Here is a 23381-nt window from a genome sequence, read left to right as displayed (position 1 = left end):
AGAGAAATTGTATAGAAGTCAGATTATAAAAGATGCCAGCACGCAAAAAATAGCTCACATTTTTACTGGCAAATTTTCTGCGGTGTATTAAAGTTACGGAAATTTATTTCGTATGCATAAATACATAAAATATTGATTTTGAAATAAATAAGAACTGATTCTAAATAAAAAAAATGATGCCAAGAAACAGATCCAAAAAACGCCCTTTTTGAGTACATTAAAGCACTGAAAAAAAAACTGCTTGTGTTATTTGGGCCCTGTGTAAATTTATCCGATTTTGTCATGTGATAATTTTTTTAAACTTTATCAATCTTTACCATTTTTGGCACAGACTGATATTTTGGGGTTATGGATCAAATTGGAGAGTGCCCTATTAATGGCAAATACTTTTTTTTAAATCAAAATTAAGCATCCTTCTCAGAGACGTGATTTTTTTTTTGTTAACTTACCAATCGTAAAGCCTTTCTATGTCCTATGTTTGGTATTTTGAATATGCTTGAAAACTTTCATCTTGAATAATGACACAGAATCAACAAATTTTTTAGTTCGGGGGTTAGAAGATATTTTTGTGCGATTTAGGATATACCGATTGGGCAGCTGAAATATCTGAAGCTGAACATCACTCGCGATAATAATAAAAAAAACAACCGCTTAGGACCAACACCCGAAAACATTAGCTAATTGCAGTCGAAACGTGAAACAAAACCGGGTCTCATTATAGGGTAGAGAACTATTTCGGCATAAGCGCCCATTTCCATCACAAAGATAGATTAGAATCAGTACAAAACCAATTTCTATTATATGCCCTTCGTAAATTAGGTTGGATATCATTTCCTCTTCCATCATATGAAGAACGCTGCATGTTTACAAACATACAAACATTAAAAGAGCGACGTGAATATGCAATAGTCTCGTTTGTAAACGATATCGTAGCTCAGCAGAACTTTTATCAAAATCAAATTTTTATGCACATACCCAACAACTCAGAAATCGAAATTTATTTACCATAACGCATCATCGCACAAATTATGCAAAATGTTTGCCCTTAAATCGCATGATGGCGTCTTATAATCAATACTGCGAAACCATTGACTTTGCAATGTCTCGGCATCAACTAAAAGAATATTTTACCTCCATACGGAATCGTAACTAGTAAGGAGTAAAAATAGAACAGCAGACATTTTTTAATATTCTTAACAAAAACAAATTGGTATATGTATTTTACTAGTCTACATCGGTTGATGAAATGAATAAATATTAAAAATTAGGCAGAAGAAATATTTCATTAAAATTGAATTGTCCAGATAAGTGAACCGTCCGGTATTCGGTGTATTATGATAAGTTTTTGTTATTTGAAATTTCATCCATAGAGCTATAACTTATCAAGAGCAGATAAGACTCTATCTTGTTATCAAGGTTGCAAACACTCATTTAAGCTAAAACAATGTTTTTTTTTGACGTAGGACTACGTATTTGATTTCTGTATGGGGGTACACTTTGTGAAAACCGAAAATAGAACATGTAACAAATTAAGAAAGATTTTGAACGTTGATAACTCAGCTGCTCCTGGCCAATTACAATAATTTTATCACCAATCGATCAGAAATATGGCCACACATCGATAACAATGCTTCCGAATGTTAATTTTCAACAATAAACTATTGAAAAACTGGTATATGTCCAGCATTGTCCAAAAGCGTCGAATTAACTAACAAATCCACCAATTACCTACATGCATATGCTGCTTCCCCAGCACAGTCGTCAGAGAGTAGTAAGTAGACGAAACAAGTCGAAGTGGCATTCGCCTCCGATCACCGATCCTCGGGCACGTGCGAATAGGGAGTAATATTTTGCACACTCATCGCCATACTCAGAACCAGGGCTCTAAATTTTCGAAGCTCTAAAATGAACTCGTGTTTTGTTTCTCTCATACATACGTGTTCGACGCTTCATTTCTATAACACCTAGCTAGACTATTAGCAAGAAACGATAATAAAAAAGCAGGACGCTTAGAAGGAAAGGCTGGCTGTGGAACTTCTCGTCGTTGCTTTGCTCATCGCTTTCAATGTAACTAACGTCGATTTTCTAGTTAAATGAACTCATTATGGCTTTCAAACCCCCTTTCACGAACACTCTATCACCGTTCTTTCAATTTGTTTAAAATGCGTTATGTCTCGTTTTCGATCATATTTTTTAGATAAATATATGGATGGAAGATAAATTAAAAATATTACGTGTAATCTTCAAGTGTTTTCACGTGAGAAATGCTTTAAATGTGTTATTTCATTTTCCGTCGTATACGTCATGAAACCTCTGTTGATGTGTTTCATGAAAGAGAAAACTATCAAAATCGAGCACTCTTTCGTTCATCCGTTTCACCGAAGCTTGAAAGGAAGACCAATGCACAGTGGTACAGAATGCAGATTTAGGTGGAATGATATGTTTTGAGCCTGAAATTGAAACTTTAGACTAAAAGTCTCTTCTACAAAGTTGTTCCTTATAGTTAGGCCCTCATTTTTATGACAATGAATTCTAGGGTGGTTCTTATTATCATTAAAATCAAAAATCTAACTTTTTTGTTTGAATAAATTAAGGTATACATTCATAGCTGAGCTAATTTCAAGCAACTTTGTTGAAAATAACTTTTTTATATCTCTTAAATTGGCCGATTAAGAGATATTTTCTTGGATTGAGTTAGGGTGGCTCTGAAAAAAAAGTTATCTGAAGACACCTTTGCTGAGAAATTCTAAATAAGAAAAATAGAGCAAAAAACTTTTATTGATTATTGAATTATCACACTGTATACCATGAAAAAGCAGCCTGTTTGTGAGTTTTTGCCTGTTTTCAAGTAAGTTATCATAAAAAACAAATCGCCAGCTGAAAATCAAACAAAATCATCATGCAGAACTAGCTAGGATTTTTTTTACTTCATATTTCACAAAATTGCTTTCGAGTGTTAATACATCGTCTCCTGCAAAGTTAACATTTTTCCCTCTACCAACACATACATCAGGGCTAGATAGATCTCCACAGGATCTATAGAATCCACGCGATTTCAAAAAAACCAAAATGGACAGTATTACGAAAAGAGGTCAGGTTTCGACCAATAGCAGATAGATTTTAATTCTAAACAAGCCAAACGATTGGAAATGTATCTACCAATCTGCTAAAATGAACACTTAATTAATTTTCAATAGGTAACTATTGAAAAATACCAAATGTCCAACTGTTGCAATGGTGATCAAAATTATCACCGAATGTCTGAAAACAGCGCATTCCCTAACACAGACTTAAAAATCGAATTCGATGCGGTCCCACCACCGTAAGTGGTGGTGTCCAGTCCAGCAGCAGCAGTAGTAGCAGCTGTAGTAGCAGAAACAGCAGCAGCAGCAGCAGCAGCAGCAGCAGCAGCAGCAGCAGCAGCAGCAGCAGCAGCAGCAGCAGCAGCAGGAGTGCTTTCAACAACAACAACAACAACAACAACAACAACAACAACGAAAGGCTGCCTGCAAACAGCGAGCTGCTGAGCTCATATGAGCAACCATAGAGAAGGAGGAAGAAGTCCGACCGCTAGGCTAGGATCGGAATCAGTAGCTCGTCGTGCTCAGCTCAGCATTTCTCAACCATCACTACAAAATGGTTTTTTTCAGGACCAACATAAATTTGTTAAGAGTATTATTTGGACATTTGTCAAGGTCATCAGTTCCTGTAAGCAGCTAGCTATGATAGATGAACTAGAAGATGAACACAAAACAATAAACTACCCGCATGGTTCAATTCACAACTGAAAAATTTAAAGAATAAAAAACAGAAAGCTCATAAACTATACAAAAAAGAAAAAACTGAAACCAATTTGCGAAACTATCACAACTTATGCAACCAATTAAATACAGCCATCAACTCTGCATATGAAGACTATAACCGCAAAGTCGAAAATGAAGTCAAATCATGTCCTAAGAACTTTTTTAATTATGTAAACACGAAATTAAAAAGCAGCAATTTTCCTTCGCGAATGAATTTGTATGCAAATGTAGGTGAGAATTCTTCTGAAATTTGCAATCTATTTGCAAATTTCTTCCATGAAGTATACACCACATTTTCCGAAGAAGATCGTGACCGCGATTTCTTTGCATTCATTCCTGAAATTTCTAAAAACATCTCTGTCAACCAACTTTCTCAACATGAAGTCCTCAATGCACTAAAAAACTTAAACGCGTCGAAAGGGTCTGGACCTGACGGCATCGCACCCATATTTTTGAAAAACCTTTCTGAAGAACTCGCATTTCCTCTAGAGCGTCTTTTCAACATGTCTCTGAAAAATGGAAAATTCCCTGAAATTTGGAAATCATCTTATTTGGTACCTATTTTCAAATCAGGTGCAAAATCAGACATTCGAAATTATCGTGGAATTGCTATTATTTCTTGCATTCCAAAACTTTTTGAATCAATCGTAAACGGCAATATTTTTCAGCAGGTGAAAAATCTAATTACAAGTAAACAGCACGGCTTTTTTAAAGGTCGCTCAACTACCTCTAGTCTTCTAGAATATGTATCTTTCATTATTAAAGCGTTGGACAGTGGCAAGCACGTTGAAGCGCTATACACCGACTTCAGTAAAGCATTTGACCGCATCGACATACCATTATTAATCCTCAAATTGCAGAAAATAGGAATGGAGCCTGGACTTTTGAATTGGCTTCAATCATACCTAACACATCGTAAACAAATAGTTCGCTTTCAAAATAAACTTTCAGAACCAATTTCAGTCACCTCTGGGGTACCCCAGGGTTCTCATTTAGGCCCACTTCTTTTTATTTTGTACATAAACGACATTTCCTACATACTTAAAAAAATAAAATTGCTTGTATATGCAGACGACATGAAGCTCTTTATGGAAATAAGTAATTCTAGCGATGCAGAAGAATTCCAGAATGAAATCAATATATTCCACACCTGGTGCAGTAAAAGTCTACTTCAACTGAACGTAAAAAAATGTACTGCAATAGCATTTAGCAGAAAAAATGAAACACCGCATATTGAAATATCGTAATATATAGTAGAAAAAAGCAAAATTGTAAGAGATCTAGGTGTAATCCTAGACTCCAAACTAACTTTTATAGAACATTATAATACTATCATTAGTAAAGCAAACAGAATGCTAGGCTTCATCAAAAGGTTCAGTCATAATTTCGAAGACCCATACACTATTAAGCTTTTATATACCACATATGCAAGGCCAATTCTGGAATACTGCCACCTAGTATGGAATCCATACATTTCCATACACGAAGAACGCATAGAATCTGTCCAAAAACAATTCCTTTTATATGCTTTACGTAAATTGAAGTGGACTGCATTTCCATTACCATCTTATGAAGCGCGCTGCATGCTCATCAATATACAAACACTTAAGGAGCGCCGCCAATTTGCAATGCTTTTCTTCATCAACGACATTATTTCAATGCGTTTTAAAACTTTACACTGCGACCTAGCAAGAAGTACAGTCGACTTGTTTCGCGCTCCGGTATTTCGGAAGTTTTCTCGGTATTCGGTTGGTTTAAATTATCAGTTTTTTCTCGCTTAGTGATTACTGGCATAGTACCCGGCTAAACAATTATCTGAAAGTGAGTTTTTCTGAGAAGAAAGTGGTTTTCGGCGCCATCGGAAAGAAAATTGTTCACTTGCAATTGGATATTCGCAAACCAATTTGCGCTTCATCGGTGCGTGATCACGCATACCTGCACACAGATCATCGTCATCGAGTGTCAGCATCTGCCTCCGCATTTATACCGGTCATCCATCATCGTGTGTCCAGCAGAGTGCCGAACCTCATACAAGCACACCACTACAAAGATCGCCCGCACACGCGCATCGAAGGTCACCCACGCTGCGCGTCGCTCCGCGTCGCTCCGCTGCTGCTGTGTAATCACTCGGTGGTAGTAGTATAGCAGATAAGTTTTTTTTTCCTGTTTCTTTCTCTCGCCCATCAGTTAAATTTAATTTTGTGTTTCTGTGTTTGTAGTTTTTTTTTTCTGTTTATTGTGTCTGTGTGGTTTTAAGCATCGTTTCAGTGGTAGAGCGTTTACCGCTCCCACTAGTACGGCAAAATGGACGTCTCGTCAGAAGACGATATGGACATTTTGTCGGAAGATGACACCAGTTTGCCACTCGATGGCAAGAAAAGACGAAAACGTCCTGTCATTCATGGTTCGTCTCAGAAAAGCCCCCGATCGCGAGCCTATCCAGATGACTCGACTGGGCCATGGGTTGTCTACTTTCAGCCCAAAAACAAACCTTTGAACTTGATGCAAATTTCCACTGATCTGACGAAGCGATACTCAGCCGTGACCGAAATCACGAAGGTTAGGCATAATAAACTTCGTGTTGTCGTTTCTAACCTGAAGCAGGCTAACGAGATTGCTGCCTCCCAGCTCTTTACGATTGAGTACAGGGTTTACATACCAGCTCGTGATGTGGAGATCGAAGGTGTGGTCACCGAAGCGAGTCTGACCCCCGAGATCTTGGAGAAGCAGGCGGTTGGCCGTTTCAAGAACCCCTTGCTCCCCCCGGTGAAGATACTGGATGTCCAAAAACTGGGCTCAGTATCTGTCAGCGAGGGTAAAAAGAGTTTTACCCCCACAGACTCGTTCCGTGTGACCTTTTCTGGTTCAGCCCTTCCTCACTACATCGAGCTGGGAAAACTTCGGCTACCTGTGCGTTTGTTCGTTCCCCGGGTCATGAACTGCCAAAACTGTAAGCAGTTGGGACATACGGCCTCCCACTGTGGCAGCAAGGCACGCTGTTCCAAATGCGGGGAGAAGCACGAGGATGGCGCCTGCACAGTCACTGCACCAAAATGCGTGTACTGTAAGGGAACTCCTCATGGTCTCTCGTCATGCCCGGTGTACAAACAACGCGGGGAAAAACTAGAGCGCTCTCTTAAAGAACGTTCCAGGCGGTCTTTTGCAGAAATGCTTAAGACAGCCAAGCCATCGACCAACGAAACAAATCCCTTCGCTCTTTTGTCAGATGACGAGTCTGGCTCTGACTTGGCTGAGGAGGGAGTTTCTTTCAGTTTTCCGGAAGGTTCTGCCCGGAAACGAAAACGCATCCGTTCGCGGAAAGTTGCAGATCAAGAACCCCAAATCAGCTTGCCCAAATCAAGGAGTGGTGGAAAAAAGGAGACTTCTACTCCTCCTGGATTCCGCAGAACTGATTATACCCAGGATTTTCCACCTCTCCCGGGGACATCCAAAACCCCCGATGCCCCAATTTTCAGAACACAAGCCCCTTCTTCATCTGGGTTGTTCTCATTTGATAACATTGTGGACAGTATCCTCAATTACCTCGATATTTCTGATCCTCTGAAAAGCATTGTTCTGGCAATGCTTCCTACTGTGAAAACCCTCTTGAAGCAGTTGACATTGAAGTGGCCCCTCCTTGCAGCAATCATCTCCTTCGATGGATAATTTTCCAAACGAGGTCGGGGATTTGATCACTGTTCTACAGTGGAATTGTCGAAGTCTTATTCCTAAGATAGAATCGTTTAAGTTTTTGGTTCACAATAATGATTGTGATGCATTTGCTCTATGTGAAACTTGGCTCTCTTCAGATATCGATCTTCCTTTTCATGATTTTAACATTATTCGACTGGATCGTGAGGATTCGCGTGGAGGAGGAGTACTTTTGGGGATCAAAAAGTGCCATTCCTTCTATAGAGTGAATCTTCCACAATTTCCAGGTATTGAAGTTGTCGCATGTCAGGCTTTTGTTAAAGGCAAGAGCCTTTGTATTGCTTCTGTGTATATTCCTCCCCGAGTTTCGATTAGTCAAAAACAACTTTCAGATATCTGTTCAGTACTTCCTGCTCCACGGTTGATTATGGGAGATTTGAATTCCCATGGTACAGGCTGGGGGGAACTGTATGATGACAACCGTTCTACTTTGATATATGACCTCTGTGATAACTTCAATATGACAATTCTTAACAATGGAGAAGTAACACGTCTGGCTGGTCCATCCTCAAATGGAAGTAGATTAGACCTCACACTTTGCTCTAATTCATTATCGTTGGATTGCACGTGGAATGTGATCCAGGATCCCCACGGTAGTGATCACTTGCCGATCGGCATTTCGATTGCCAGTGGGTTCAATTCGTCGGAATCCGTTAACGTCGCGTACGACCTCACCCGTAATATCGATTGGACAACGTTCAAGACCGCGATAGATGAAGCCGTGTCGTCGGTAGAAGAGCTTCCACCGTTGGAGGAATATAACTTCCTCTCCAATCTGATCTTGGACAGCGCGCTTCGAGCTCAAACTCGGCCGGTTCCAGGAACGTCTTTTCGTAGGAAACCTCCTACCCCTTGGTGGGACCAGCAATGCACTGAGGTTTATCGTAAAAAGTCCGACGCGTTTAAGCTTTTCCGGAAACGCGGAACACCCGAGTATTTCGAAGCGTACTCGACTCTTGAACACGAACTCAAGAGCCTCATCAAAGCCAAGAAACGCGGATACTGGCGGCAATTCGTGGACGGTTTATCGCGCGAAACGTCGATGAATACGCTTTGGAATACGGCGCGAAGGATGCGTAACCGGTCTTCAAACAACGAGAGCGAGGAGTACTCGGATCGGTGGATTCTCAAGTTCGCGCGAAAAGTATGTCCTGATTCCGTGCCGGCACAGATGATTCCTCGCGAAACGACGAATTCGGTAGACGAGATCAGCCAGCCTTTTTCAATGCTAGAGCTCTCACTCGCGCTCCTTTCGTGTCGCAATTCGGCTCCGGGGGCTGATAGGATCAAGTTCGACTTGTTGAAGAACCTCCCAGACGTCGCTAAGAGGCGCATGTTGAACTTGTTTTGTCAGTTCCTGGAGTTCAATATTGTTCCAGATGATTGGAGGCGAGTGAGAGTTATAGCCATTAAAAAGCCTGGAAAACCCGCGTCAGATCATAACTCGTATCGTCCCATCGCGATGTTATCGTGCATTCGAAAATTGTTGGAGAAAATGATCCTTTTTCGCCTCGACAAATGGGTTGAGACGAACCACCTACTCTCAGATACTCAATTTGGTTTCCGTAGGGGTAAGGGAACGAACGACTGTCTCGCGTTGCTTTCCACAGAAATCCAGTTGGCTTTTGCTAAAAAAGAGCAAATGGCTTCTGTGTTCTTGGATATTAAGGGGGCTTTTGATTCAGTATCGGTTGAAGTCCTTTCAGACAAACTCCACGCTTGTGGCCTTTCCCCATTAATTAATAACTTTTTGTACAATTTGCTGTCAGAGAAACACATGAGCTTTTCTCATGGAAACTCTACAGCTTCTCGATTTAGTTACATGGGTCTCCCCCAGGGCTCATGTTTAAGCCCCCTTTTGTACAATTTCTATGTCAGAGAAATTGACAATTGTCTAAGTGACAACTGCACGTTGAGACAACTTGCAGATGATGGCGTAGTGTCTACGACAGGGCCCAAAGGGGTCAACCTGCAAGGACCCTTACAGGATACCTTAGACAATTTGTCTACTTGGGCTATCCAGCTAGGTATCGAATTCTCCACGGAGAAAACTGAGTTGGTCGTTTTTTCTAGAAAGCATAGCCCAGCACAACCAAAGCTTCAACTTTTGGGTAAACCGATCACTCATTCCATGTCTTTCAAATATCTTGGGGTCTGGTTCGATTCCAAATGCACCTGGAGATCCCACATTGAGTATCTGAGACGAAAATGCCAACAAAGGATCAATTTTCTCCGAACAATTACCGGAACGTGGTGGGGAGCTCATCCGCAAGATCTTCTAACGTTGTACCGGACAACGATTTTATCGGTTTTAGAGTACGGTAGTTTTTGCTTCCAGTCGGCGGCTAAAACTCACATCATCAAACTGGAACGGATCCAGTATCGCTGTCTTCGTATCGCGTTAGGATGCATGCACTCGACTCATACGATGAGTCTCGAAGTGTTGGCGGGCATGTTGCCACTATCGGATCGGTTTTCGGAATTGTCCCTCAGGCTCCTCACCCGTTGTGAAGTTATGAACCCACTGGTAATCGAAAACTTTGAAAAGCTTCTTGAGTTGAACCCTCAAACTCGTTTTATGTCATTGTACTACGTGTACATAACACAGGATGTCAGCCCTTCACAGCATAATCCTCATCGTGTATGCTTCTCCGACTTCGGCAATTCAGTTAGTTTTGATTTATCCATGACGCGGGAGATTCGTGGGATCCCAGAACATCATCGTTCCATGATTGTTCCGTCAATTTACGCTGCAAAGTTTGGCCAAGTTGATTCCGCAAGATCGTTCTTCACAGATGGATCATTAATAGAGGCGTCCGCTGGTTTTGGTATTTATAACGAATTTCATAGCGCCTCTCGAATGCTTCAAGCTCCTTGTTCCGTATATGTTGCTGAGCTGGCGGCAATACATTATACGCTAGAAACGATCGCCTCCCTTGTACCAGATCATTATTTTATTTTTACGGATAGTCTCAGTTCTGTCGAGGCTATTCGATCCATGAGGCCGGTAAAGCACTCCTCGTATTTTCTCATGAAAATACGAGAGCTTCTGAGTGCTTTATCTTTAAGATCTTTTGTCATCACCTTTGCATGGGTCCCATCTCATTGCTCGATTCCGGGCAATGAGAAGGCGGACTCACTTGCTAAGGTGGGCGCTATGCAAGGCGACATTTACGATCGACAAATCGCCTACAATGAATTTTTCTTCATTTATCGTCAACAGTCGCTCGCCAGCTGGCAAAATAAATGGAGTGAAGGAAGTTTGGGACGATGGCTATTCTCGATCATCCCTAAGGTGTCGAAGAGTCCTTGGTTCAAGGGGTTGGATGTGGGTCGAGACTTCATTCGTCTGATGTCTCGCCTCATGTCCAATCACTATTCGTTAAACGCTCACTTGTTTCGTGTTGGGCTGGGAGACAGCAATCTCTGTGAATGTGGACAAGGTTACCAAGACGCCGATCACATCCTTTGGTCTTGTGCTGAGCATCGTGGAGTCAGATCTGAGCTATGCGATTCCCTTCGGGCTCGAGGTAGACAACCTAATGTTTCCAGTTCGGGATATTTTGGCTAGACGTGATCTGGAGTTTATGAAACTCATATATGTTTACTTTAAGAACACTAACCTTAGATTGTAAGTTTGATTAACCTTGTGTTTAGTTTGTGTATTGTGCGTTCAAGATGAATAGAAATAAGTTCATGTTTTAGGATTAATTAAATATTTGTATAATAAATCATATTTCAAACCTCCTTCTCCCTTTCCCCATCCAAAAAATTGTAAATCTCCACTAACCTCGAGACGACCGCGAGTAATCGGTTCAATTCCTTTAACTCTAGATTTAAGACAGGAATCATGTATAATGCAAATGATAACTCGGCTCTGTAAAGTTTATTCGATTGAGCCTGTACAAATAAATTAATAAAAAAAAAAAAAAAAAATTATTTCAATGCGCATAGATTCGGCTGAAATTCTCGCACAATTAAATTTTTACACACCTTGTCGATATCTTAGAACACGGAATTTATTTTCAGAAACATCGTACAGAACAAACTATGCAAAAAATAGCCCAATCAATCGAATGATGCGCCTATTTATATAATTTGCATTGCGGAACTATTGACATCACTATGTCCAAGCAGCAAATAAAAACTAAGCTAAAACAGAATAGAATTAATGCATAGTATTTTTTTTTATATTAATTTATTTGTACAGGCTCAATCGAATAAACTTTACAGAGCCGAGTTATCATTTGCCTTATACATGATTAATGTCATAAATCTAGAGTTAAAGGAATTGAACCGATTACTCGCGGTCGTCTCGAGGTTAGTGGAGATTTACAATTTTTTGGATGGGGAAAGGGAGAAGGAGGTTTGAAATATGATTTATTATACAAATATTTAATTAATCCTAAAACATGAACTTATTTCTATTCATCTTGAAGACAAACATTTAAAAAAAAAAAACCTACACGCACAATACACAAACTAAACACAAGGTTAATCAAACTTACAATCTAAGGTTAGTATTCTTAAAGTAAACATATATGAGTTTCATAAACTCCAGATCACGTCTAGCCAAAATATCCCGAACTGGAACATTAGGTTGTCTACCTCGAGCCCGAAGGGAATCGCACAGCTCAGATCTGACTCCACGATGCTCAGCACAAGACCAAAGGATGTGATCGGCGTCTTGGTAACCTTGTCCACATTCACAGAGATTGCTGTCTCCCAGCCCAACACGAAACAAGTGAGCGTTTAACGAATAGTGATTGGACATGAGGCGAGACATCAGACGAATGAAGTCTCGACCCACATCCAACCCCTTGAACCAAGGACTCTTCGACACCTTAGGGATGATCGAGAATAGCCATCGTCCCAAACTTCCTTCACTCCATTTATTTTGCCAGCTGGTGAGCGACTGTTGACGATAAATGAAGAAAAATTCATTGTAGGCGATTTGTCGATCGTAAATATCGCCTTGCATACCGCCCACCTTAGCAAGTGAGTCAGCCATCTCATTGCCCGGAATCGAGCAATGAGATGGGACCCATGCAAAGGTGATGACAAAAGATCTTAAAGATAAAGCACTTAAAAGTTCTCGTATTTTCATGAGAAAATACGAGGTGTGCTTTACCGGCCTCATAGAGCGAATAGCCTCGACAGAACTGAGACTATCCGTAAAAATAAAATAATGATCTGGTGCAAGTGAGGCGATCGTTTCTAGCGTATAATATATTGCCGCCAGTTCAGCAACATATACGGAACAAGGAGCTTGAAGCATTCGAGAGGCGCTATGAAATTCGTTAAAAATACCAAAACCAGCGGACGACTCTATTAGTGATCCATCTGTGAAGAACGATCTTGCGGAATCAACTTGGCCAAACTTTGCAGCGTAAATTGACGGAACAATCATGGAACGATGATGTTCTGGGATTCCACGAATCTCCTAATGCATAGTATGTAAGTAAACATTGTAATAATCATTGTATGTAGTCTACACTGGCTTGACGAAATGGAAATAAAATTCTATCAAGGCTCAACCTGGTCTCTATAGAAAGTGTGAAATTGTAGGCCCGAATGTATTGGTGAGATTAATCATCGTCCGACCATTTTCCAGAACACGCTGGTAGGAAATATTAAAAATCCATATAGAATTTGAGAGAAGTGGGAATAATTCGCTTTGGGTGTATATTCAGTCCCCAGAAAGCCAATAAAATCAAATTTGTGAGAAAATTAGCTCTCACGAGTTCAATCTCTTGAAGTCCCTCCTTTTTTTTACATATTCTGCACAAACGATACTTTCCGCCCCGCCCCATTCATATAATTAAGAAGGACATCCTGTTAGGCGTGAATTGAATACACTTTAATACCAAAATGCACAAAACTTAAAAATTCATATATAACAAAAAAATCAAAATACACCTTTTAAAGTCGGGTAAATGAATCGAAAATACTCAAGTTGACAGTCCCTTGGATTCTCTTCATCAACTTTCTCTTTGAAATAAATACTACAAATTTGATACGCTAACAAATAAAAAATGGAAAGAGTTAAGATAATTGATGATTGATCAATTAAAAGAACTAAATGTTCACATTTGTTCCGTCCACTAGCGGTCCTACGTCAAGCTTCCCTTCGTGCCCCTAGTCACAGACCCTTCTACTTTTTTTTAATTAGGAAATAATTAGATGCCATGATCATATTTTGAATTGGTAGGATACAAGAAGAGGTTGCAAAGAATGTGTTTGACATATTAAACCTGTTTATTTCACTTCATGAGAGTCACAATCGACGATTTTTCACACACTCACTCACTCACTCATTCACTCACTCACTCATTCACTCACTCACTCATTCACTTACTCAGCGATTAGCAAATCGCTGATTGTGACTCATAGAAAGCAAAATTTATAGATTTTATGTTTCAAACGCATACTTTGTAACCTCTTCTTGTAAGTTACAAGTAAAACATGCCATCATACCATCTTTTGGTTTTATTTTTCCGAAAAACATTATTTTAGCTGAAATGAGTATTTGCAACCTTGCTTGTTATTCTCTTTAAAAAACAAATATATGTGTGAATCTTACATTTACAGGCTTGTCGAATACTTATCATGATTATATTGCTGCGCGATTAGTCAAATATTGATATGACGGGAGTTTAATTGCTCAATGTTTAAATTAGTGATGCACTGAATAGTGCTATTCAGTCAGGTATTTGGCGCTTACACCAACATGTTATCTGATATTTGGCCTTTTTTCAGCTAACAAGTGACCGACAACGTGTTTGAGCATAATTTCGAGAGTGCCACCTCGCATATCTTATTTTTTTACAATGCATGAATGCGAGAAATTATATTCATGATATTTTTCGAGCAGTAAATTTCCAGTTAAGGTTCAACTTAGTCATAAGCAGGATTATTTAGTTGAAATCATATCATTCGTATACAGGTATTTGTGTAATACGTTGAATTTAATAGTTTATCTCATTCAGCAATAGCGCCCTCGATACCCGATCTGAGCCTCGATAGCTTGATAGCTAATCAGTTAAGATACGGTCGAAGAAGCTGAAGCAAGCCAAAGACTCGCCCAAGCAACCAACAAGCCCGGTAATTTGCCTTTTTGAAATATAAGGCTAATATGCGGCTAATATAAAGCTTAGCATGCCCTATGTTAGCCATGTATCAGCCTTATATTGCAAAAAGGCGAATTAGCGGGCTTGTTGGTTACTTGGGTGGTTGGTTCGTTTCCCTGTCCGGTCTAGACAATCTTTCGGATTAAACATTTTCCGTATCATATATTGGGCAATACGTGGTTTTGTTTTGCTTTTAATATCCATAGAACGCAAAGTTCAGTTCGTAATCTTATTAGACTATTTTATAGGCATCGATGACTTATCTGTAGAAATTTTTCAAGAATGTATTAGTAGATTGAGCCATGTTTTTTTTTAGATACGGGAAAGTGCAATTTTAATTATTTCAGCTTAATGATATTTGTTCCGTACACGTAACTTGTGCAGAATTAGTACCGCAAAAGTTTTCTTTTTATAGTTTCCGTTGCTGCGATTCATGTGATTAACATATGTCCAGAGGACATTGTCGCTCTTGCTCTTGCTTGCATTTTCTGAAAAGCGTAGCAGTCAGTAATGAGGCAAAAACGATTATGCCATTCGCTTGAGTTTGGTGAATATTATTTACCTACCTGTTCGTTTTGACAAACTTGCATCCCAAAGATAAACCCATGAAGTTTCCAAATTTTACAGCATTATATATCAATTTAGAGACACTGTTCACACCATTTTTGCGGTTAGAATTTGTTTAAGGGAAATGTTGGCCTAAGATGTATTTAGCAAGTGGGACCTCTTTTAGCTCATTTGGTAAAGGTGCTGCTGCATAGCTGGAGGCGGTTGGGTTAGGTTCATGGTCCGACGTCTTGGTTGGATGCATGAATTTGACCTCCTTGTGAGAGATAATTGTGCCTGCCACACAACAGTGGTGTCGAGTGGATCAATAACACCCGGTGCGGATATGATGGATGTCACCACCCTTTCCTACCCTTTGTGATTTTATTACCTACAGTTAATCTTTGAAATATATTACACACTAATTTTTATTTTTTATCTATCGTGTTAAACTTCAAGCACAGCAATGTGTAGAATCAATAACATCCTCGAAATAAATCGGTAATATTGATAAATACTTCCAGTTATTGGAAACACATGATTTTTGTCTTCCTTTTGACGTAGGGTGCAAATCAAAAAATATGTGTAATTAAGAAGTGTTAGGTTTTGAACGCTTGTAACTTTGTCATTTATATATGAAATTAAAATCCAAATACGCCAATCGATAGGATATTACATTACAAACCTGCTGAAATAAATATTTTTTCATTTTTTTTTCTGTAATTAAGCTTTTGAAAATCTACAAATGATAATTTTATCACTGTTTTTATAAAATAAGCCTTTTTCCCAAACCCAGTCATCATACACGAATACCACTTGGTTGCACATCATTCTGCTTGAACCTGAAAAGATATAAATCAACGCTGCTCTCCTGCCTCTGCTCATTACAAACCAATCCCACCAAGGTGGTCATTCTCTAAAACAGGCCTGATAGGACTAGGCACTGTAATTAATAATAATTGAAATTTCACAGGAACTAAAGTTGAAAAGACGCATCTGTGTCACTTGATAAGTTATACATGTAAACCACACAAATTCAAGAAATATAGATCATTTAAGTCAGTGCCTCTGCTCATTACCGCTATGGACGGCGTGGCATTAGGTCATGCAGCAAGCAGGACTAAGTCAGCGGCTAAAGGAGACTTGAAAAAACGTGCATGTAAAACCCCCTCCCCCTTAACAACCTCTCTCCCTCCCTTCTTAACATAACCCGAAAAAGACATGGACTTTGACGATTATTTTTTTTCCGGGACATAAATTTTAAGCAAACCACAATTCTGTATAAACAATTAATTTTTTACATGCAGAGCCAACATTTTCAAAATAAATGCTTAACAGGAGTCATACACTCGATATTTATCTTACCATAAACTGACTGTAAAACATATCTGGTACCTCTATATATGCAATTATATTAACATCCAAGGTCCATCCTTTTTTACATATTCTGCACAAAAGAAACTTTTTGCTCCGCCCCATTCATAAAAAAAACGGCGGGAAATCCTATCAGGTTCGGTTGCACATCGTTCTGCTTGAACCTGAAAAGATATAAAACAGCGCTGCTGTCGTGCTTTTGCTCATTGTCGCTTCGGATGGCGTGGCACTTGGGCCTGCATTGTATTATAATATCCGTGAAAGATGTACTACCCAAATTTAATATAAATATATTCTATTTGAATTCCTATGCTATGAATCACTGTAGTAATTATTATTTACAAATAACGCAAAAGCAATCAATAAATTTGATTCAAGTTTCTATGAATGCCGTGGTAGTCTAGGATCAGAAATTGAAATAAGTATGTAATGTAACCATGTTGTAATTTAACCATTGCACAGTGTTGCTTTTTGCCGTTTTCGTGCGCTTTTTAAATAGCTTCTCAAACATTGATTTTAGGGGTATAATTCGTTCAAAGATGTGTTTGAATATGTTCATCCACTTTTTTTGATGTTAACGGTTTGGTGATTAATCTACCTAAAAGTGAGATAACTTTTTTTTAATCGGTTTCGGATAGAGACTTAACGTCTTGAATTAAGATGCAGCAAATGTTATTTTAAGCAACTTTGCTGAACACCCAAAATTTCTAGCCATTATAAATTGCGAGATATGTATCATTTTTCGGGAAAGGCCCCTTTAAATCATGTTTTTGAGTATAACTGATTTTCTAGGCATCCTATAATTTTGGTTTCTTGTACAACTATATTTAGCATGTTTAAACACATGCTTTTGCTGAACATTGTAACTAATTATCTCTTGAAACAAAAAAGTCATTCTTAAATAATCGATATGTTTAGGGGTATTTGCTCCTCAAATAACTATTTCCGGCGCAATTTGGCGCAAAATTCTAGGAAGGATTCTGACTCTTTACTTATTTTACTGCCGAAAAGTTACAAAAACATTTGGCAGCAAGCGATCTTTAAGGTGTTTTTTAATAACTAAAAAACTTCTGCAAATGTCTAATTTTTGAATACATATATTAATTTTAAGAGATAGCATATTACTATGTTCAGCAAAGTTACTTAGAATAACATTTTCTACAACTTTTTTGGTGACGTTAAGTCTCTATCTGAATCAGATAAAAACAACCCGTCTATATCAAAACAAGCGGATTAACATATGCAAAAACATCTTTAAACAAACTATACCCCTAAAATCAATGTTTGAGAAGCTTTTAAAAAAGCGCACGAAAAGGACAAAAAGCAACACTGCAATGGTCTTGAACAACTTTTTATTTTATTATTTTTATTTGAAAGATCCTTTAATTTTAGGTAACATTTAAAAAAAATAAGCGATGTTGGAGAAGTGGTTTTGGAGATACAATTTGTTGACGTAGAACTACGTCTTTGTCGACTATACTGGGGTGCAAATCAAAAAATATGTGTGGTGAAGGAGTGTTAGGTTTTGAACGCTTGTAACTTTGTCATTTATAGATGAAATTTAAATCCAAATACGCCAATCGATAGGATGTTACATTACAAACCTGCTGAAATAAATATTTTTAAATTTTTTTTTTTTGATATTAAGCTTTTGAAAATCTACAAATGATAATTTTATCACTGTTTTTTTTTATGAAATAAGCCTTTTTCCCAAATCCAGTCATCATAAACGAATACCACTTGGTTGCACATCATTCTGCATGAACCTGAAATGATATAAATCAGCGCTGCTCTCCTGCCTCTGCTCATTCTTTGCTCGACTGTCGAGCTGTTCAGTCCGTATTTTCGCTCGAGTTCTCGATTCGATTTTGTTTCGTTTTGTGCTGTCGCGTTGCGCCGTGGAAGTGTCTCCACCTTCTCGCATTCTGGCAAGTTTAATTGAACTTGCAAACACGAAACAAATGGTGCGTAAACGTGCTAATGAGCCTGCAACGGGCCTTTCAAAGAAGATGCTAATCAAGCCTATCTAATCGCAGGATGACGTCGGAAAACGAGTACTGCAAGCCAACCAGTATGCAGTGAAGAAAATGGCGATGGTGACGCCGTTCCCATTGCAAGACGAGAGCGGATTCCCCCGCTTTTCACGCCGGTGAAGGATGTTGCCAAGCTGGGTGCTGAACTGGCAAAACACAAGCTGCTGCCTCGCTTCAAGCTTTGCAGCATCGGTATCAAAATCATGTGCTCCAACCTGGAGGAGTACAAACAAATAGGAAGTTTCCTGAAGAAGAACAACGTGGACTTCTTCACACATGATCTGCCATCGAGCAAGCCACTGAAGGTGGTTTTGCGTGGATTACCGTCGTTCGAGGTGACTGTGGTGAAATCCGAGCTGGAGCGGTTCGGGCTCAAGCCTGAGGCAGTGTACCCGATGAACCGACGTCCCAACCAAAACACCAGCTTCCGTGATCAGTTGTTCCTGGTGCATTTCACGAAGGGATCCACCAGTCTTGCGGCTCTGAGATCCAATATCCGGGACCTGTTTCAGGTCATCATCAGTTGGGAGCATTACAAACCCCAACATCGTGATGTAACGCAGAGCTTGGGGCAACGGTCGGAGCAATAGAAACGGCATCATCCTCAATGAAGACCTGCAAGAGGGCCGCTATACCATCTTGGCCCCGGACTCTCCCACCCGGTTGACTTGGTCTGGGGTCCATGCGACCATCGACATCTTTGTAAGCAACATGGGCCACAACATCTCGCAACCTGTGGCATTCCAGGAGCTGAGCTTGGACCACTACCCTGTGGTGGCCGAAGTTGGATCCTCGATTAACCGATTCGAAGCTTCCCGGCGCAACTACCATCGAGTCAACTGAGCGCAATATCAACACTGCGTCGACACAACCATCGACTACGATGTCCAACCGGGGACCAAGATGTTGACCGGTGTCTACAAACCATTGAGGAGGCGATTTCCCGGGCCAGGGAACAACACGTGCCAGTATTCAGACAGATGAGTAACACTCTGAACCTTGACAGCCCTACCAAAGATCTCATTAGACTCCGTAATACCATTCGTAGGCAGTCAAACTACCATCGAGTAGTCAAACACTTGAGTTCCACATTCTACAACCATCTGGCACTGATTTTTAATCACGAATGCCTCAGATCACTTTACTGCTCACTTGTGCGGTCTATATTAGAATCAAGTGCAGTTGTATGGTGCCCTTTCCAAGCCATTTGGATCGCTAGAATCGAATCTGTTCAACGAAAGTTTGTGAGATATGCTCTTCGTTTCTTGAACTGGCGTGACTCATCGAACCTGCCACCGTACGAGGAGCGTTGCCGTCTTCTGGGCATCGAACCGCTAGTGGTGTGATGGATGGTCGCTCAAGCTATGTTTGCTGGAAAGCTTCTCACGGGTGACATCGACTGTCCAACATTGCTGGCCCAGCTAAATATGTATGCTCCTGAGAGACCTCTTCGTCAACGCGAATTTCTGTTTTTGGAGCCACGAGGCAGAAATTATACGCAGAATGAGCCAATTCGTGCAATCAGCCGACAATTTAACTACTTTAATTGCGAATTTGACTCTAACGTATCAGCAAATGTGTTTCGTCACCGGTTACTTGACCGTTTTCGTTTCGTTGAACATAACTATATAGATTAAGTTTTATTCATTAAGACATTAATTGTCAGTTGAATTATTAAATAAACAAATAAACAAATTAGTAAAAACAGAAGTTTTTCCCTTAATTTCTTTCCGCACCAAAAGTTTCCAATTTGAGAAAAAAAAATTGCTTGAAAGACACATTCGATGATATTATGTTGGTGAATTACACACAACTGACTGTAAAACATATCTGGTACCTCTATACATGAACTTATATTAACATCCAAAGTCCATCCTTTTTTCCATATTCTGCAGAAAAGAAACGTTCTGCCCCGCCTCCATTCATAATAAAATGGCGGGAAATCCTGTCAGTTGCGGGGCTTAAAAAGTATGTTTTGTGCAGAATATGTAAAAAAAGAGGGATTTCGAATGTTAACCTAAATGCATATATCATGTATCAGAGATAGAGATAGATAGATAGGTTCTACGTCATACTGCGGTCGTGTCTAGGACACAACCTTTTTTTTTTTTAATAAAAAATCATTGTTCCGCAATATATACACCACACGTGCATGGAAACGATGAAGACGCAAGGTAGTCCACAATGCGTCTCCATCGAGTCACAGCAGCTGTGCCTAACGAAATCTATCAGTAACTTACAAGCTGGGTGCAACATTCAGTTCAGCCTGGGGGCTGTCCATAAACCACGTAGACCTATTTTTAAACATTGCAGATCCTACCTTCCCCCTCGTTTACTCTACTAAAATTTTAAAATATTTTTACCGAGCGTATACTTTGGCTGGACTCCCCTCCCGCATTGAAGTCTTCGTGGCTTTAAAACAGGCCCAGTTCGACATTATTAATTTTGATATCAAAATTCTGGGAGAAGTACTTAAATGCTACAGATAATGACGAGGTCGAAGAAAAATAAATAAAACATGAAGCATTTATTTCCTTTAATTACAATTTCACACATTTTTCTTCCGTTGAAAATGAATACCATTTTTTTTTTTTTTTTTTTTTTTTTCTTTTTTTTTTTTTTTTTTTTTTTTTTTTAGTCTTTATTATAGAGATTTTTAGCCTGGGGCATTTGACAATAATATACTTTTCGTTTTGAGGCTTAAAACTATGGAATGACTGTGTCCCCGAAATTTGGTTTACACGTATATAACGGTTTTTCAATTTCCTTTCCATTTTATTGTAATCGGATTCCGAAAAAAACTGATAGTGTATTTTTGAATCTGGCTTAGAAATAGCCCATGAATAAAGTTCTTGGGCCGTTTTTATATGGTGGCCTTGCAAACTCGTTTTCGCAGCGTTTCGTTTCAATACACTGAAGTCTTTTTTTACACGGTTTTTTTTACGCGGTTTTTTTTACACGGTTTTTTTTACACGGTTTTCCACGATTTACACGGTACGTTTTTAACGATTTTTTGACAACGATACAACCTATCGACTTGATTCCAAACACACTATCCGTTTCAAGTTATAGGTAATCGAATGGCATACTTAAAAAAAAAATCACAATTTTTGGTGTAAATACAGAAATTTTTAAAATATGTCTATTTGGACCATATCATGCTTTAATTACAAATGGCATCAAAATCCGATTTTTTTAAAACACTTAAGCATGCGAAAAATCAAAATCTCGTAGGTTTTTTTTTACACGGTTTTTTTTTACACGGTACGTATCCCCGTGTAAAAAAAAGACCTGAGTGTACTCCTCCCAAAGCATCACAAGGGCCCTTTCCATGACAAGTTGCGGAAAAAATCCACTCGGCAGCAATGCCGAAATCTTTTTGCATGTTGCATAATTAAAAGCGGTCATCTTATTTTTATATTGGCTTCCTGATCCATCTGAGAAAAAGTAAATCTGTTGTAAGCCTGGCATTTTACATTTTATGAACGCTAGAAAATGCGTAAGAAATAAACGAACTGCGGCATGATTATGTTTAGTAAAATCAGCAATTGGAATAAAACTAGTAAATTTCAAATCGTTCGATTCTTCGTCTTTAAAATAAATAGCACAATGGTGAATTTTTCACCCAATGAAAGCCTTGAACTGCATCCTGCACAACGAAAAAATAATTCTCCGAAAAATCACAGATTAGGATGCATTCTGTAGCTTTCAAATTGCTTTTGACGTGTTTCAAGTAATTTGCCTGTTGCTCAGCTATAAAGTTATGCGGTAATAAATTGAATAAATTTTCTAAAAAAGTATCAATAAATTCCTGTGTGTCCATTTCAACTAAGTCCATAATGCATCTCTCTCCTTGACGCCATTGTTTGAATTGTATTGATTCAACATGTCCGTTACTAAGAATAGTCATTAGTTCTGTGGCCAAAATTTGCGTTCCTGAACAATTTTCCGCAACACTGCTGCCAGCATTGTTCACTTGGATTTTGACAAATTATTTTTTTTAACAATTTGTGCCACTTGTCCCTGACAAAATGCAGTGTTTCAGACGGTTACTGGCGAACATGGAAAATCCTATTTTAACATCAGGATATGTATTTTTAAAGATGGAGTACGCCTCCTGCAAGTTACACAAAACTAATTTTTGTACGTAGATTCCGCCTTCATCATTTTTAGATATTAAATAATCTCTTTTCCCCGGACAAACACAACTCATATCGTCATTATTGTAAAAATCACGAAAGAGCATTATCGTTTGTTCTCCTAATGAAGCTCTGCTTAACCTCTTTACAGGCACCAACATTATTCCTTTCTGTTGCTGCAGTGCTTTTGCTTGGTTTGGTTGGGAACCATTGAACTCCTTCATAATTCTATATGTAGACCTACTTTTGGGAAGTGTGGTTAAAATCCTGTATCGCTCATTGCTGTCTCTTGTTTTTTTTATATTTATCCTTAAGTTGTATAAGGAATTGATTTTCGTCCGACAAAAGTGCGTTGTAGGTGGTAACTATCGATTCAGAACTGGTTGTTTCCACTGACTCTGAAAATAAATTTAAAAAATGATAGATTATTAGAAAAAAAAAACATACAGATAATTTATTTTTTATTATTTACCTTGGCAGGGAAAAGGAACCATTCTGTACGGTCCCGCAACGGCAATCGATTCAATACTGGTTGCTTCGATGGACTCTGAAAAAATGATTGCAAAAAAGAAGTGTTAGTAGTTTGAAGAAAAGAAGTGAAATTTAAAGAAGAATCACATGAATTTTCAAATAACGTACCCGAAG

The sequence above is a fragment of the Ochlerotatus camptorhynchus genome, unplaced genomic scaffold, assembly GCF_037179485.1.
Source record: "Ochlerotatus camptorhynchus isolate MF236.1 unplaced genomic scaffold, CSIRO-AGI_Acam_v1.1 ptg000173l, whole genome shotgun sequence".
NCBI lineage: Eukaryota > Metazoa > Arthropoda > Insecta > Diptera > Culicidae > Ochlerotatus > Ochlerotatus camptorhynchus.
This window is presented reverse-complemented; position numbering follows the sequence as displayed.